Source organism: Motacilla alba, chromosome 3 (assembly GCF_015832195.1).
Source record: "Motacilla alba alba isolate MOTALB_02 chromosome 3, Motacilla_alba_V1.0_pri, whole genome shotgun sequence".
In the NCBI taxonomy this organism is placed as follows: Eukaryota; Metazoa; Chordata; class Aves; order Passeriformes; family Motacillidae; genus Motacilla; species Motacilla alba.
The window spans coordinates 6437892-6452786 of NC_052018.1; the positions used below are offsets into that span (position 1 = coordinate 6437892).

The 14895-nt window shown below is 43.6% G+C and overlaps 1 protein-coding gene and 1 long non-coding RNA gene across 2 annotated transcripts in view; one reads left to right on the plus strand and one right to left on the minus strand.

Moving 5' to 3' along the window:
• RCAN2 (regulator of calcineurin 2) overlaps nt 1-1647 on the minus strand; it is an 83501-nt gene extending 81854 nt beyond the window's left edge. Inside the window, exon 1 of the mRNA XM_038132215.1 lies at nt 1519-1647. The gene's annotated coding sequence lies outside the window, so the exon portion shown is untranslated. The remainder of the gene's footprint in view (nt 1-1518) is intronic.
• A 161-nt stretch (nt 1648-1808) lies between these two features.
• Nucleotides 1809-14666, plus strand: LOC119699537. The gene is made up of 3 exons (XR_005256462.1): nt 1809-1912; nt 3024-3095; nt 14283-14666. It is a non-coding gene; the product is annotated as an uncharacterized LOC119699537 (long non-coding RNA).
• Nucleotides 14667-14895: the final 229 nt, after the last annotated feature.

A 14895-nucleotide genomic window follows, 5' to 3' on the forward strand; every position in this document is an offset into this window, starting at 1 on the left:
TCTCACCCAGAACTACCTGCAGCAGGAGCCATTCACAGGGCTTAACTCCTAGAAAACAGGACACAATGATGACTTGGAATAACATTTCAAAGTTTCCTCCTCTAAAAAAGATTTCTTGCTAGCACAACGAAGTAATTTATAAATTATTTACTTAATTACTCCAACGCAATGACAAACATTTTCAACACAAACAATGACAAACCAAGCTACTGAATCTGAACACAAACTACAATACTTGGAAGGGGACAGACAAACTGAATCACACACCTGACAACTTCTCAGAAGTTTAAGGAGGATAGGACAGATCCTGCTGTGAAATGTACCAAAGGCAGTTAACAGGGATGATAATCTACAGAAAATCTTCTTTTGCCCTCGTTTACTGAGATGTGTTAGCAGTTTTCTGTAATGTTTTACATTCACACAGTATTCAGACTTCCATCTGTACAAGCATGATAGGCAACCATATCATTTCGTTTCACTGCAAGATAAATGCAGCAGTTTATCTACACTAATCATGTCTTTTCATAGAATAGGAGTTTTCCTTTTCATCAGGGCAGCCACTCTAACTAGCCAGAAGACCAAACCACTTCCAAGGGCAAAACTTGAAAGCCAAAGACAGAAGCTGGTGTAAAGTATAACCCCTAATTAAACTACAATTCTCATTTATATGATTTCTTTCAGCTGTATAAACTTATCATACATTTGATTTTAGGAAACTTCATTAAACTCCAAACTCCAGAAATAAAGGAACAGAATATTTAAAAGAGGTACAAAAGAATACAGGAGAGGTGAGGGGGAAAAAACAACAAACCAGCAAGTTTGGAGAGCTATCTATTACATAAGTATTAAATGATATTGGCTTGGGATCACTGAATCACAGAATGGTTTGGGTTGGAAGGGATATTAAAAACCATCTCGTTCCAACCCCCTGCCATGGGCAGGAACACCTTCCATTATCCGAGGCTGCTCCAAGCCCCATGCAAGCTGGCCCTGGACACTTCCAGGGATGGGGCAGCCACAGCTTCTCTGGGCAACCTCTGCCAGTGCCTCACCGGCCTCACAGTAAAGAACTTATTCCTAATATCTAATCTAAACCAACCTTCCTTCACACCAAAGCCATTCCCCCTCAGCTACAGCAGCCAAGTTTAAAGCATCCCAAGAAAAGCTTCTCTCTCAGGGCTCCCGGCGCAGCCCTGCCCGAGCGCCCGGTCCGGGTCCGCATCGCTGCGACCCGACCTGCTCCCAGCACGGCCGCAAACCCCCTTCCCACCTCCCCATCCCTCCTCACAAGCTCCTCCGCATCCCACCGGGGGGGACACCGGCCCCGGCCCCAGCTCCTCCCGGGGAAGGGATGCTCGCCGCGCATCCCCCGCGCCCCGAGAGCCGCAGGCGGAGGGAGCCCCGAGGGCAGCGCGGCGCCGGGGCAGGACCGCGGGGCGGTTGCATAACCCAGGTCTGCCGGACAGCGCTGCGGCCCCGGCGGGGAAGGAGCCCCTGGGGAGGCGGCCGTGCCCTTACCTGCGGCTCGCTCGCCCTTCCCGGCCCGCCCGGAGTCCGCCTCGCTCCGCACCCTACGCTCCCTCAGAGCGCCCCGCGCCCGCCCGCGCCGCGCCCGCCAAGGTGGAGGACGGGGCGGCCCAATCAACAACGTCCCCGCCTAAACAGGCAGGAGGTAGCGCCAATGAGAATGCGAGGATCGCATTGGTCCCGCCTCCCACAGCCCTGGCCACGCCCCCAGCTCCCACGGCGACCCTCTCGGGACTCGGTGACCAGCGGGGCCCGTGAGGGGACAGCGACAGAGGCGAGGGCACGGGGGACGTTCGGGGACAGATTAATGGGGCCAGGCGAGCCGGGCAGGGGATGTGTGGGGACAAGGGATGACCGAGGACAAGTGGCAGGTGTGTGGGGACAGGTGAGTGGCTCAGGGCAGTGAGGGGACACAGGTGAGCCAGGGCGGGAGCTGATGACACCCCAGCACACAGGGAGCGGCAGGAACCAGGCCATGTTTGTGTTCTCCTGGCAAAGTGTTCTCCCTCAACGTGTCCGTGCCCCCACCCTGGGGTGAGGTGGGATTGGGTGAAGTCAGGGGGGGGTGGAGTGGGATGGGATTGCTTAGGGTAGGGGAGAGGTGGGGTAAGATGGGATGGGAGTGAAGAGGGCTGGGATGAGTGGAGTGAGGTAAGGTTGGGAAGAGGGTGTGGGATGGAGTGGAAAGGAATGAAATGGAATGGAAGTGAGGAGAGATGGAGTAGGAGTGAGGTGGGATGGGATAGAATAGGAGTGAGAAGGGGTGATGGGATAAGGTGGGGGAGAGGTGTGGTGGATGGACATCCTCACAGTGCCAGGGCGCCTCGCCATGGTTTTAGTGACAGCTCCTCAGGCCCTCCAGTGGTGATGTTGCAGGGGTCTTAATTACTCTGGAGGATGGAGCTCCCAAGACTATGTTCCCCCCCAAACTGTCCTTTGGAGTGAGCTCCATCTGGGACAGAGACAGATCATCAGGTTAACAGGTGAATCAGGGGTATTTCCCCACTACAGATGATGTCAGACCAGAAGAAGCATTTGTAGGGCTCTAAAGGAAAGTCACGTTTACAACAGAAAAAGGCTGGTGCTGGTCATGATTTTAAAAAGAAGAGAAAGCCCTCAGATGCCCCCAAGGCATGTTTTATTAAAAGAAGGGCTATTTTCTCTCTTCCAGCTGCACATCTGAGGCTAACACTGATTTTCTGTGGTCTTTTCTCTTTGGAATGTAATACAAAGGGATTTAATCAATAGGGTGCTACAGAAACGTAAATAGGTTTTTGTAAAGATGGCTTTGAAAATCTATAGAATGTAATGAAGAACTAGAAGACTCCCATGTAATTATTAAATACCCTATAAAAATCTATGTAAGGAATAATTCTCCATTACTTAAAAGATATATAAAAAGATGTGTGCCATTTATAGCAGCACTTTCCAATAATAGCAGAAAATAAATAATGTGAAGAATGAAATCAATAGTGTATCCCACCTCATCTCTGCAGACAGCAAAGAGCAGTGCACTGGAGATTGCTGTACTTGCAACAGAGGAGCTTCTTCCTGGTCCCTTAACTAAGGTTTGACTTATGCCTTGGTACCTTTCAGGGTTTCTGCTTCAGTTCTACTTTTATTTTTAAATGTACAATAGGTAACTTATAATAGTAATTATTATTTTCATTGATTTGTCCTTGTGTCTAAAATATTGATCCCTGACCATGATCTTACTGCTTTAGGCATTATGCAGAACAGTAAGCAAGCTATGGAACCACAGATGCCACTATATAAACTAATCAGGTTTTAAATCAAATTATCTGCTTGTTGGTTTTTGTTTTGGGAATTAAACCTGGTAGGATATTTTCCTTTGTCTCCATTTATGTGTGGTCCCTTTGCATGATGTGTTATTTTAATATTCTGAGTGGGAAGAGCATCCACTGGGCTTTTTCTGTCCTGCGTTTTATGTTATACAATTTGCTTGTGTCTTCTTATCTCTGTCCTCTTAACTCTATCTTGTGTCTCAACTTTTCTTCATTTTCATATTGGGAAGGATGTTTCCATTGTGATGAAGCTGCCCTAGCATATGTTTTCCTTGTGGTAAAACAGGAATCTCTGTAATTTTGAAAGCAAGTTAACCAACCCATGCTCAGGAAAAATCAGGAAAGCCAAGGTCAGCCCTTTGGGTTTGTATGCATCCAGGCATTATTGCTAAGATGAAGGGGAAAAAGCCCTAAATTCCACTGATTGCAGTGAAATGTTCTTCAAAGCAGATAACTGTAAGAATGGCAGCAACTGCAGGATTTTAATATTCCCTGTTATAAGCATTAAAGATTTCTATTAGGAAAGGTCAAAAAATATTATATTATTTAGACGTGGAAAAATGGTGTTGAAAAATAAATAAGAGCAATTGAGAGAAGGTCCTTTGTGGAATCCCACCCTTCACCCCAGAGCTATTCAGGCCATGCACCCTGTGCCTCTCAAAGGCTGTGGCCATCTTCCCACAGCCCGAGCAGTTGCAGAGTGCCAAAACCTGGAGGAAGCTGTAATTCTGGAAAGGATACCAAAGGAGGTGATAAAACAGCTGCTGCTTGCAGGATCCACAAGCAGTGCTGTGAGCTCATCCCACAGAACTGAGTGGGAGTTTGTTACTGATATCCCAGAGCACAGGCTTAGCCCGTCTCCTCCAAATCCTGAGCTGCTCATTATCTTCAGTCTGCACCTGCTTCCCATCTCTAGATTTAATCTGTAAGCAAAAGTGGCCTCTCAAGTGTGCTGAAGCAGATGCTGAGAATTTCAACACAACTGAAGCACTGTAACCAAAAGATTTTGCCTCCTGACAATGTTAACCTTGATTTCTGATCATCAAAATACAAACCCTGGCTATGTCCTGCAGCCTTTGCAGACATTCTGGTGACAAATTCCCCTTTTTTAGAAGAAACAAGTAAGTAATGCCTGAAAATCTGTAGATGCTGAAGAAGTCAATGCTTCATCTTTTACATTTCTGTTCACTGGGATAATCCCAAATTCTTTGGCCAGATATGGATTATGATTTCTTCCAAATGGCTGAGTCTGGAGATTAGAATGGATAAAGCAAGTAAAATTGATGTCGACTCTGTCAGCATTATAATCTCGATTGTTTCTGTTACTTTTTTAGAACATAAAAAACACAGTTGGATCCATCTAACTTTGTCTTTTGTCTCCAGCAGCCAAGACTGGATGCTTAGTTAATCAGTGTAAAAATAGGCTCTATGTTCTCCTATTTACCTTATAATATTCTAGCAACCAGGGAGTAGGGATTTCTGGAAGTCATGGTTGAATACTAGTTGCTCCACTTAGTAGCTACCAGTGGTCCTGTTCTCTAGGAGTTTTTAACTCTTTTTGAACCCATTTGTGGTTTTGCTTTCCACAATGTGCTGTGACAGGATGGTTCTTCACTGTGTAAAAACAATTTCAAGTCTTATCCCTGTTCAAGAATTCCTTTGTTAGAGAGGCAGTAAATTTATTGCTTATACCTTGTCACCATCATCATAGGACAAGTTGGATTGACTTAAGATGAAGGAAGAGGGCAGGTTTAGATTAGATATTAGGAAGAAATTCTTCCCTGTGAAGCTGTAGAAGCCAGCTCAGAGAAGCTGTAGATTCTCCATCCCTGGAAGTGTTCAAGGCCAGACTGGAGCAACCTGGCGTAGTGGAAGGTGTCCCTGCCCATGGCAGGGGTTGGAACAAGATGATCTTATAGGTTCCTTCCAAACTATTCTGTGATTACTTTCTAGCCTTTAACTGGATTTTCCTTCAGCTCTCCCTCTTTAAATTTTATGTGGTTTTCTCTGTTTTCACTGGGAGACTTTATCACCATCCTCTCTAGCCTGTCTAATTTTACAAGAAAACACTGCTTTGAAACTTTGATTCTGCTAAAATGACTGTTGAATTTTGCTGGGTCTGGAATAGACAAGAGCTGTCTGGCCAAGGGACTTTGAATAACTCTGAGCATCTGGGCCAAAGAGTCCTATTACTCTGGGGGTCTCCTCATCATCTAAAGGGGAAGCTACTGATTCTTAACATTCAGTTTCCCTTTTTGACCACTTCTTAGCCCCACACCGACATTCCCAGAGGGCTTTCCACTTCCGTCTCCAGATCTCCTGCAGTGCTGGAAGCAGTGTCTGTGTGTGTGTGGTTGGGGTTATTTTTTCCCCTGTGCATTGCTTTGCACTTATCGCTGCTGAACTTCATCTGCTGGTTTATCACCCAGTCACTCAGGGCAGTGAGACAACATTGCCTCGACACCTCTCCAGTGTCTCAGTGTGCTCAGCAGCTGCAGAGCAGCTTAGCTGCAACATATTACAGAGAAAAGCAAAAATGTGCAAAGCCAACACTGTCTCGTCTTGCTTTTTATCTACAGAGCATTTTACATCATTCTGGGTACAGGAATAACAATTGCAAAAAATGAAAAATTCCTGCTGGAAAGGAGACTATCCTCTACCTGCTGTAAAATTTCAGTGCCTGTAGTGCCCTTGTACACATTACTCCATGAGCAGGTTGATCATGGAGCAGAGCTGTTTCCTTTGGGGGCTTGATATGCAGGGAAGCACGTGCTGCAGCTGGGATGTGTGTTCTGTTCTCTCCAAATCTGGTACGTGGGGGTCAGGCAAGTATGGAGCCCTAGAGAGAGCTTCCAGCAGCTAAAGGGGCTACCAGAGAGCTGGAGAGGGACTTTTATTAGGGGCATGGAGTGGTAGAACAAGGAAAAGGACCTTAAGCTGAAGGAAGGCAGGGTTAATTTAAGTATTGGGAAGAAATTCTTCCCTGTGAGGGTAGTGAGGCCCTGGCACCAATTGCCCAGAGAAGCTGTGGATGCCCCATCCCTGGAAGCGCTCAAGTTCAGGTTGGATGGGGCTTGAAATAATGTTGTCTAGTGGAAGGTGTTCCTGCCCATGGCAGGGGATGGAATGGGATGATTCTTAAAGTCCCTTCCAACCCAAACCTGTCTGTGTTTCCATAAGAACCTGTGGCACTGCTCTGGAACCCCTGAGCTCCCACCTTTGCAGTGGGACACCCCCTGCATTTTGGCTCTGTTGCTCCCTAAATCCTTCTCTGGCGTATCCCTGTTGTTTCTGAGCATCTTCAGGAGCAGACAGAGGTCAGACAAGGAGCTTGTGTCTCTTAAGGCAACCAGAACAGGAACAAAGAATCTTTCCATTTAACATCTGCTTCAGAGAGAGAGCTGTTGGAAAAAAAGTTAAGGGCTTTTTGATTTCACATTGCAAAAATTCCCTATCTAACATAAAGTCCCACAAAACAGAACTTTACTGTCTTACAGCTAACCCTCTGCTTTAAAGACAACAAAAATGGCACGTCCCCATTTCTGTTGAAGGAATATTTTTAACCAAGAGATGTTTTTTTCAGCCTAGATGCATGATAGATCAAGGGGAAAAACAGGTTTCATTGACTTTTAAAACAACCTCCATTTCAAGAAAGAAAAACAAACCTTTTGTACTGTAACAAAAAACATCCTTACAGTACAAGTGCAACTCTCACATCTGAAATGTTATGGCCAGATGCAAATTGTCGTATTTGAATGAAGATGCTGAAATAGAAGGCTTTCATTTTGTTCCTTGTTTCTTTAAAATTTCTTTTAAAACTCCTCATGTCCTTTTCCAAGAGCTCTCAGCAGAGACCCGGACTGTTTATTCATAATTGGTTCATTAAGGTCAAGGCCTGTACAAGCTACTGTGCAAATTCAAAAGCAATCTTGGAGGTATAGCCACAATTCAAGAGCATGACTGATGATGTCAGCCCAAATTCCTCAAGAATGAACTGTGGTTTGCTGCCATGTGTTAACAAGCAGAAACACTTGGTTTCTAGGATTTGCCCAGTCAAACTACAGGAAGCTGAAACATCTGGCTTGTCAAAATGGTCACAAGGTTACAGAGGCAATGACAAAGATCTGATAAAATTCAATCCAGGAAATGAGTACAGTTTAACCACAATGTAAGTTTAGTCTCTAAACACAGTCTTACCTTGCTGATGCACTGATTTCTGTATTTTTTAGATTTTAATTCTCCATGAATGAAAGCCCATGTATTTTCAGGAAGTGCTAAATATCATGATAGTTTTTAGTAGGTAATTCTTACCACCTCTCCTGCTCTTTCTTACATCTGTGATGAGAATTATTAGAAGTGATTTGCCCATTGTGACCCAAATGGAAATAAAAAAATGCAATGAGCCATAGCTATGTGACCTCAAGCCAAACGCTTCAAACTCATGTACCTAAATATAGGCACCTAAATAAATGGCCTGGTTTTCAGGAGCACTGTGTGACTCTCAGAGTTGTAGGTGCTCTTAAAAATCAAGATGCTTATTTAGGTATCTAAATACAGACTGAGCTTATGAATATATTATTTAATTTGCTTCAGAATGTAAACAACTAAGAAAAAAACAAAATAGCTACTAGAAGTTTTATTTTTATATGTGCTAATAAGAAGGCCACAGAGTGTAATTCACTGCAAGACACAATTTACTCCTCTAAAGCAAATATTGTGGTAATTAATGTTTATTAATTGTTGAGAAGTGGAATTTAGGAGCCCTAGTTCTGAAGCAGTGCTAGACAGGTTTGATGGAGAAGTCCACTGTATGAGATTTATTTCTCTTTTATTAATCTTTATCCTTAATTATGGAGATTGACACAGGAAAGCTTTCCAAAATGCCATTTTAAGGAGCTTTGTTTATATTGAGAGATCATTAAAATTTTTTTGAATGTTTCAGTCTCCTTAAGTGTGATCCATAATCTTCAGGATTCTTGTGTTTTTCTTTCTTCTCTGAAATTTTCATTCATTATTCTGGCACTTTTAAGTGACTGCTGAAGGCATAATTGGAGTATCATGGGAAGCAGAAGGCTGTGTTATTAGTCAGCATGACACCACATACACATTCAGTTAATAGAAAATAAGCAGCTCAAGCAGGTTAAGTAACAACTGAGACTATTTTTGAGCCTTAATTGTGCCTAGAAGTGAAAACTTAATTTTTCAACACTTCTACTAAGACATAGTTTGCTTACACACTTTATCTTTGGGTATGCTTGTATTTATATCGTTGCTATCATATATTTTAGCACTGATTTTTCTAGAGATCACATCAGTGACTGACAGTGGATGGTGCCAGTGCCCATGTCCTGCCAGCCCTTGCGCAAGGGGAGCACTGGGGATGGCAAAATGGAAATGGTCTTGGCAACACAGATATTTTTGGGCAGTCACAGCTTCCACAGCACTGAGTCACTGCAGCAGAGCACCTCTGAGGAGTGTCCTCCTTCCACATCAGCCGGAGGGAAGGGTCTGCCCCCTCCTCCTGCTCTCCCATCAGTGTGGCACAGCTCTAGAAGGGATAGCCAGTCCATTCAGGAGTTATCTCCTACTGAGGCACTGATCTACCAGGCTTACCCTTGCAGTGTTGCACTCCAGCTTGAAGCTTTTCAGGCATTTGGCAGCCTGGATGTCTTAAAAAAACCTGAAGGAAAATGTAAGCTGAGTTTACAGCTGAGCTGGGAAGGGGAAAAAAAAAAAAGCACTATTGAAGTTCCTAGGGAGGATGGAAACAGTAAATGGAAGATGAGGAAAGATGAAGCAGGGCCTCTAGTCTGATTGTGCCGTTTGGCTGCTCCAGGGCTACCTTGGGGAGCAGCCTGCTGTGCCATGAATGTCCTGTTCAGCCAGCCCACCAAGACATCCAGTGGCATGGCACCTTCCCAGGCTGTGAGATCCAGTGGCATGGCACCTTCCTAGGCTGTGAGATCCAGTGGCATGGCACCTTCCCAGGCTGTGAGATCCAGTGGCATGGCACCTTCCCAGGCTGTGAGATCCAGTGGCATGGCACCTTCCTAGGCTGTGAGATCCAGTGGCACGGCACCTTCCCAGGCTGTGAGAGCTCAGAGCCCAGCAGGCAGGACAGCCCCAGCTTCCAGCTCCTTTGCCCAGCTTCCCCCTTTGACCCCTGTACAAAGATGCCAATCTGGAATGTCTCTGTGTGGAGGGATAAATGTTCCTTCCCAGGGTGTGGCAGCTCAGGGCAGATGTGATTCCAGCAAATCACCTGTATTTGTCCTGGCTTGTGGATGTGTAGAGAACTCATTTCCTACAGACCCACATGCCTGAATGTACAAACTATGCATGTGCACAAAACCTCTGAACCAGGCTGCAAGGCTGGAAAAAATTTAGCTGGATATATTGATTAATACCCAAAGGACAGAATAAAACCATCTCCTGCTGATTCAGGCCTCTTTATTATTTTAAGGAACAACTAGATCATTGTGATGAAACTGGCTTTTAACAAAGTGATGCTTGATTTTACTTCATGGTAAGCAAAGACCAGTTGCCAGGTTTTCAGATAGTAAAACATTCCTTGGTTTATTTTCTCAGAAAAAGGAACTCCAAACCTCAGCTTTAATGCCTGAAAACGCCCTAGTAATTATCCCTTTTTTATCTGTGTATTATTCCAGCTTTATAAACAAGCTTAAAATAGTAAATTGTAATATTAAGATGTGGGCAGAAGAGCATCAAAGGCAATATCTCCAGCTCTAGTGAATTACTTAAAGAGGAGAACTCTTTGAGCAAGTCAAGCTGCTTCTCCGTTTTAACCTGGGAATCACATTTGGGGGGCCATGGTCTGATACTGGAAATCACTTGATTTTCTTCTGGTGTCAAGCAAACAGAAGGACACAATGCTTTTCTGAGCACTGATGGTCTGCAGAACAAAGGTCAGATAAAAGGTCAGTGCCTTGAAACTGCCTGTGCATCTGTGTCAGCAAGTACAAAGACCAACACCCAGTGTGTTTAATATGAACCCAGTGTGTTTAATTCAAATGAGTCAGTCTGGCTGACTTTGAGGGGAAGGTGTGACAGAGCCCCATCTTCAGCTTGGATCCTGCTTTACCAGTGCAAGACCCCACAAGAAGAGTAGTTTGGACTGCAGTGCTGAGGGAGCACATCCACAGAGCCTCTCTTGGCTCTTATTTGGGTCAGATCATCACAAAAATCACTGGTAATTGCCTCTGAGCAAGGACACAGGAAAAAGGGAATGCCAAGTCTTTCCATTCCATAATTATGCTTTGTAAAGAATGTGATCCTCCTTAGGTTTAGATTTCTCTGCTCAGCTGTGATTACATGATCTGAGAAATGCACTCAGAAAAAGATGTTTTCTGCCTTTGTGGACTACCTAGAAGTTGCTTCATGGAAGCAGAATGCCCATACAGATAATTTAGATATTCAGACTCTCCTGGTTTATGTTTTGCAGATTCCTGAAAAGTAATGAGGTTGCCTTTTCCTCCTTCCTTCACCCCAGGAATGCACACGCTCCAGAGCAAGAGCTACTATTTTGGAAAAATTGGCAATTTTGTTGTCAGGACTATTCATATAGAAATGTCATTTCAGTGCTTGGTAAAACAATTCCATTTCCTCATCTGCAGTTCTACCTCATTCCAGGTAGAAAGCTGCTCATTTTCATTTCAGTCCACTGCAAAAAGGCACAGTAAGCTCCAAAGGCCCATCCACTATTGGAGAGCTCTGATCTCTCTCAAATTTATCAGGAGCTGTTTACAATCCCAGCCAGGGCTGTTACAGTGCTATTGATGGGAGAGGTAGGATCTCATCTCCAGCACTGAAGTTCTTGTTTTTGTAACCAAAATCCATGTTCGGGCCTTCAAGCAAAGTATCCCATGTGACAATCATTTGCCCGTTTGCCATCCTCTTTCCTCACTTGCCTTTTTCAAAGCTGGAAAGATGATGTATGTTGTCTCTAGAGCAGAAGTGCAGCTAGGAATGTTCAAGTGTAGATGTAGTTCCTGCTCACAGGCAGCTGCTACTCAGGCTTCTAGACAGTGCTCCTCCATTGGGGCTGGTTTTATGAAAGGAAGTTTTCTTTTCACTCAACAAGAAACTTTTCCATAGTCTTTAAATGCCAAGCTTTGCATTAAAAACAAAGCATTTCTGAAGACTGTGAGGTACAGCTCTTTCATCATCCTGTTAAAAACTGTGAATTAAGAGATTTAAAATATTTCTCCTGAGTGTTTTGGCTGTAACTCTACAAGCAGTGTAATAATCTACCAGTAGCACACATCAGGAAAACACGTAGCTCATCCAAAGCCTTCCAGCCAGCCATTGCTATCAAAAACCAGGCAGGAGTGCTCTGATGAGTGGGAGCAACAGCTTTTAAGCCATACAGACTTTGCAGCAGTAGGTAATTGTCATTATTACCCCAGAGTGAGGAAACAGGGATGAAGTGATTCACCCAAAGAGCACCGTGAGTCAATAGGGGAGCTGGGAATAGAGTGCAGAATTCCCTGCATGATCCATTGGAGGCCTCAGATAACATCATTTCATAAATGCTCTATCTTTGTAAAGACTTCAGTGCTATAATTATCTTCCCAGGACTCTCATGGAAACAAGATATTTATAACTCCATTAAGCCTTTCCTGGTAATTTTATGATCAAAGTGAAAAACCCAAATAATGCTGTGCCAATCAGTTGCACGTCCAATGTCATCCAGAATGGCCACATGATGAAAGCCTCTCCTTGGCTGTTGCAATTAAGTGCTTGCTATCTTCTGACTGCCTTTCCTGTGTCCAACTCCCCTTCTACCACATGGTGGGCTGGGAGTATTTTTTGCAGTGTGATGAGCCACGCATTTAGAATGTACCAAATAACTGGGAAAGATACTTGTTGCCAGCAAAGCCTACTGGTTTGGGCTATAAATGCTTCCTAAAATCCTTTCATGTGGGCCAGGATCACCTAAAATGAGCAAAGCCACCTCAGTATTTCCACTAACCTTTGTATGTCCTTAAAATTGCAAATGCAGATGCCAAGACTAACTGTAAACAACAGGTTAGGCACTGAGGCTTTTGGACCCTGGTTCAGCAAAGCACTTAAGCCTGGGCTTAAATCAAAATCCATTCTTATTCCCCAGATCCATTTTAAGTGTTTGTTTAAAGCAAAACACATGCTTAAGTTGAGTTTTGCTTGGCAAAGTGCCTAAGCCCAGCACAAAGCCAGGGCCTTAAAATTAATTTCTTTTTGAGGGGAAGTCATTATTTTTAGCCCACCTCTCAATGGCCACAGCACTATCTTTTAGTCCCCAGACAGCTATTTTGAGGAGGTGTGTGTGCTAAGCCAAAACTTCTGGGTTCTGTGACAATCAGTGGCACAGAAAAGAGAAAGACCACTTGAAATACTTGGCTTGAGAGGGGCCATGGGGAGGCTCATTAGAGGGAAGACATGAAAGAAGTTGTGATTATTCTGGGAGGTGGCTGCTGATACTGTGGGTGATCTTTTCACTGCGCTGACTGGAGAAGATTTGCTTACAGGGGGTCAACAATTTTAACTCCAAATGTTTTCAGGAGCTTTATATTTCCACAGGAAATTCATTATTTCAGGGAAAATGTTTATGCTCTCTTCAAAAGTATATATTTTTTTTAATTGCCTGGAATATGTTAGTTTCCTTATTTTTTTCCCTGAAACACTTCTCTGAAATACAATTATAAAAGGGAAATTAATGTAACAGAGTTTTATTTCTCATTCCTCGTAACACTATATTTCCTGTCTCATTAAGACTCTTACCATTGTTTCAATGACTTTGACACTGGAATTTATCAGGTAGATCTGGCCTTTGCCATGTCTGGAGGAGGAACAGTTAAATTTTCTAAGATTTTTTTTTGAGGGATGATCTACTACTTTCCCTTTAACACCCAGACTTCATACAGAAGGTAGAAATAAAAAAGGTGGCTTGAAATACATTTTATTTCTCTGTGGGCCTAAAATCTTTGGCTTCTTACAGTCTTTTGGCAATGGCATGCATAAAACCTTACTCTGATTCCTACTATGTCCTGATATGTAGGACAGCTTTCTAACAGCAGGGAGAGTCAGGTAAGAGGACAGATCCTCCACGGAAATTTGGCACTGCTGTATTTAAAAGCTGATTGGACAAGCACTTGAAGAGGAATAATTTAGATACTCTTAATCCACTCCTGCACAGGGTATCTCAATGACCTTTTAATGCCAATTTAACCCTGTCCCATGGGAAAGTCTTTCCCTCCCCCAGAAGCTTCTGGGTTATTCCCAGGCAGAAGACCCTCTATCACTTGACCATCACATTGCTTTACTAATCCACCTCCCTTGTTTTTTTCCACCTTGGAAAGTACAGCAAGTGCCTGGAGCTGTCATCCACAACAGGGCAGTGATGGGACCCTACAGTTAGGCCCACTTTTCTTCACCTCTGCCATGAAAAGGTATTTCTTTCCTGCCAAAAGCCTGCACTTCCAATAAAAACATGTCCTGCCTTTCAGGACTAAATTTTCAGGGCTGATTCGCAACTGATGAGGAGTTGCTAAATCCAGTAGCCCCACAGAGGTGTGGCTGCTGCAGCTCCACATCCCCCGATCCAGCAGACATATCCACAGATGTGTAAAATGTGTGTATCCACTAATGGTTCCAGTGTCCAGCTCACACAGAAACACTCAGCACTCGGACAAACAGCACCAGTGGTCTCATCCTGCCCCCTGCTCTGGCAGATCAGGGTGGAGGTCTGTGAGTGCAAAATATTTATAAAAATCATCACAGAATCACAGAACGGTTTGGGTTGGAAGGGACCTTAAAGATCACCCAGTTCCAATCCCTTGCCATGGGCAGGGACACTTTCCTCTAGATCAGTTTTCTCAGAGGCCCATCCAGCCTGGCCTTACAAATATTATGGTCATTTCCAAATTTTAAAATTAAAATATACACTTCCAGGTAACACCATGCATGAAATCCAAGGGAATGGCCTTCAGTTATGGAAGAGACACTGGAACAGCAATTAAGATTGCAACTCATACACAGTTAACCATTGTGGGCTAAAGTAAAAGTTGGATGAATCATTTTCCAGCCATATAAATCACTGAAGTTGTTCTATTCATCACAAAGGTAAGCCAACCATGTAATGAATTATACAATGTGTTATTTTCCTATGCATGTTATTCCCATAGTTTGCTCTGTTGTTCAAAGTCTATTTGTATGAGGGGATTTTTTTGCAAATACTTTTAAAATGATGAATAATCTTTACTTATAAGGCTAAAAATACATGCCAGCTATTACTGTATATTAAATCTGACAGCAGTTAAAGTGTTGGTATCTGAACTTATTTGACAGCGTCTTCAAACAACTTTTACTAGGTATTCTTTACAGGATTAAATATTCTTAGATTTGTGCAATTTGTTCTCTAACTCATGGTAGGGAAAGTAAAAGTGTTCTAGATAATAGACAACCAGTCTCATGAGCAGGAACAGCTTTCCTTGCAGTCACTTTTTATTGGGAGCTAAACATGGTCAAACTTCCATTGCAAATTCACGCAAGGACCGATTCTGAA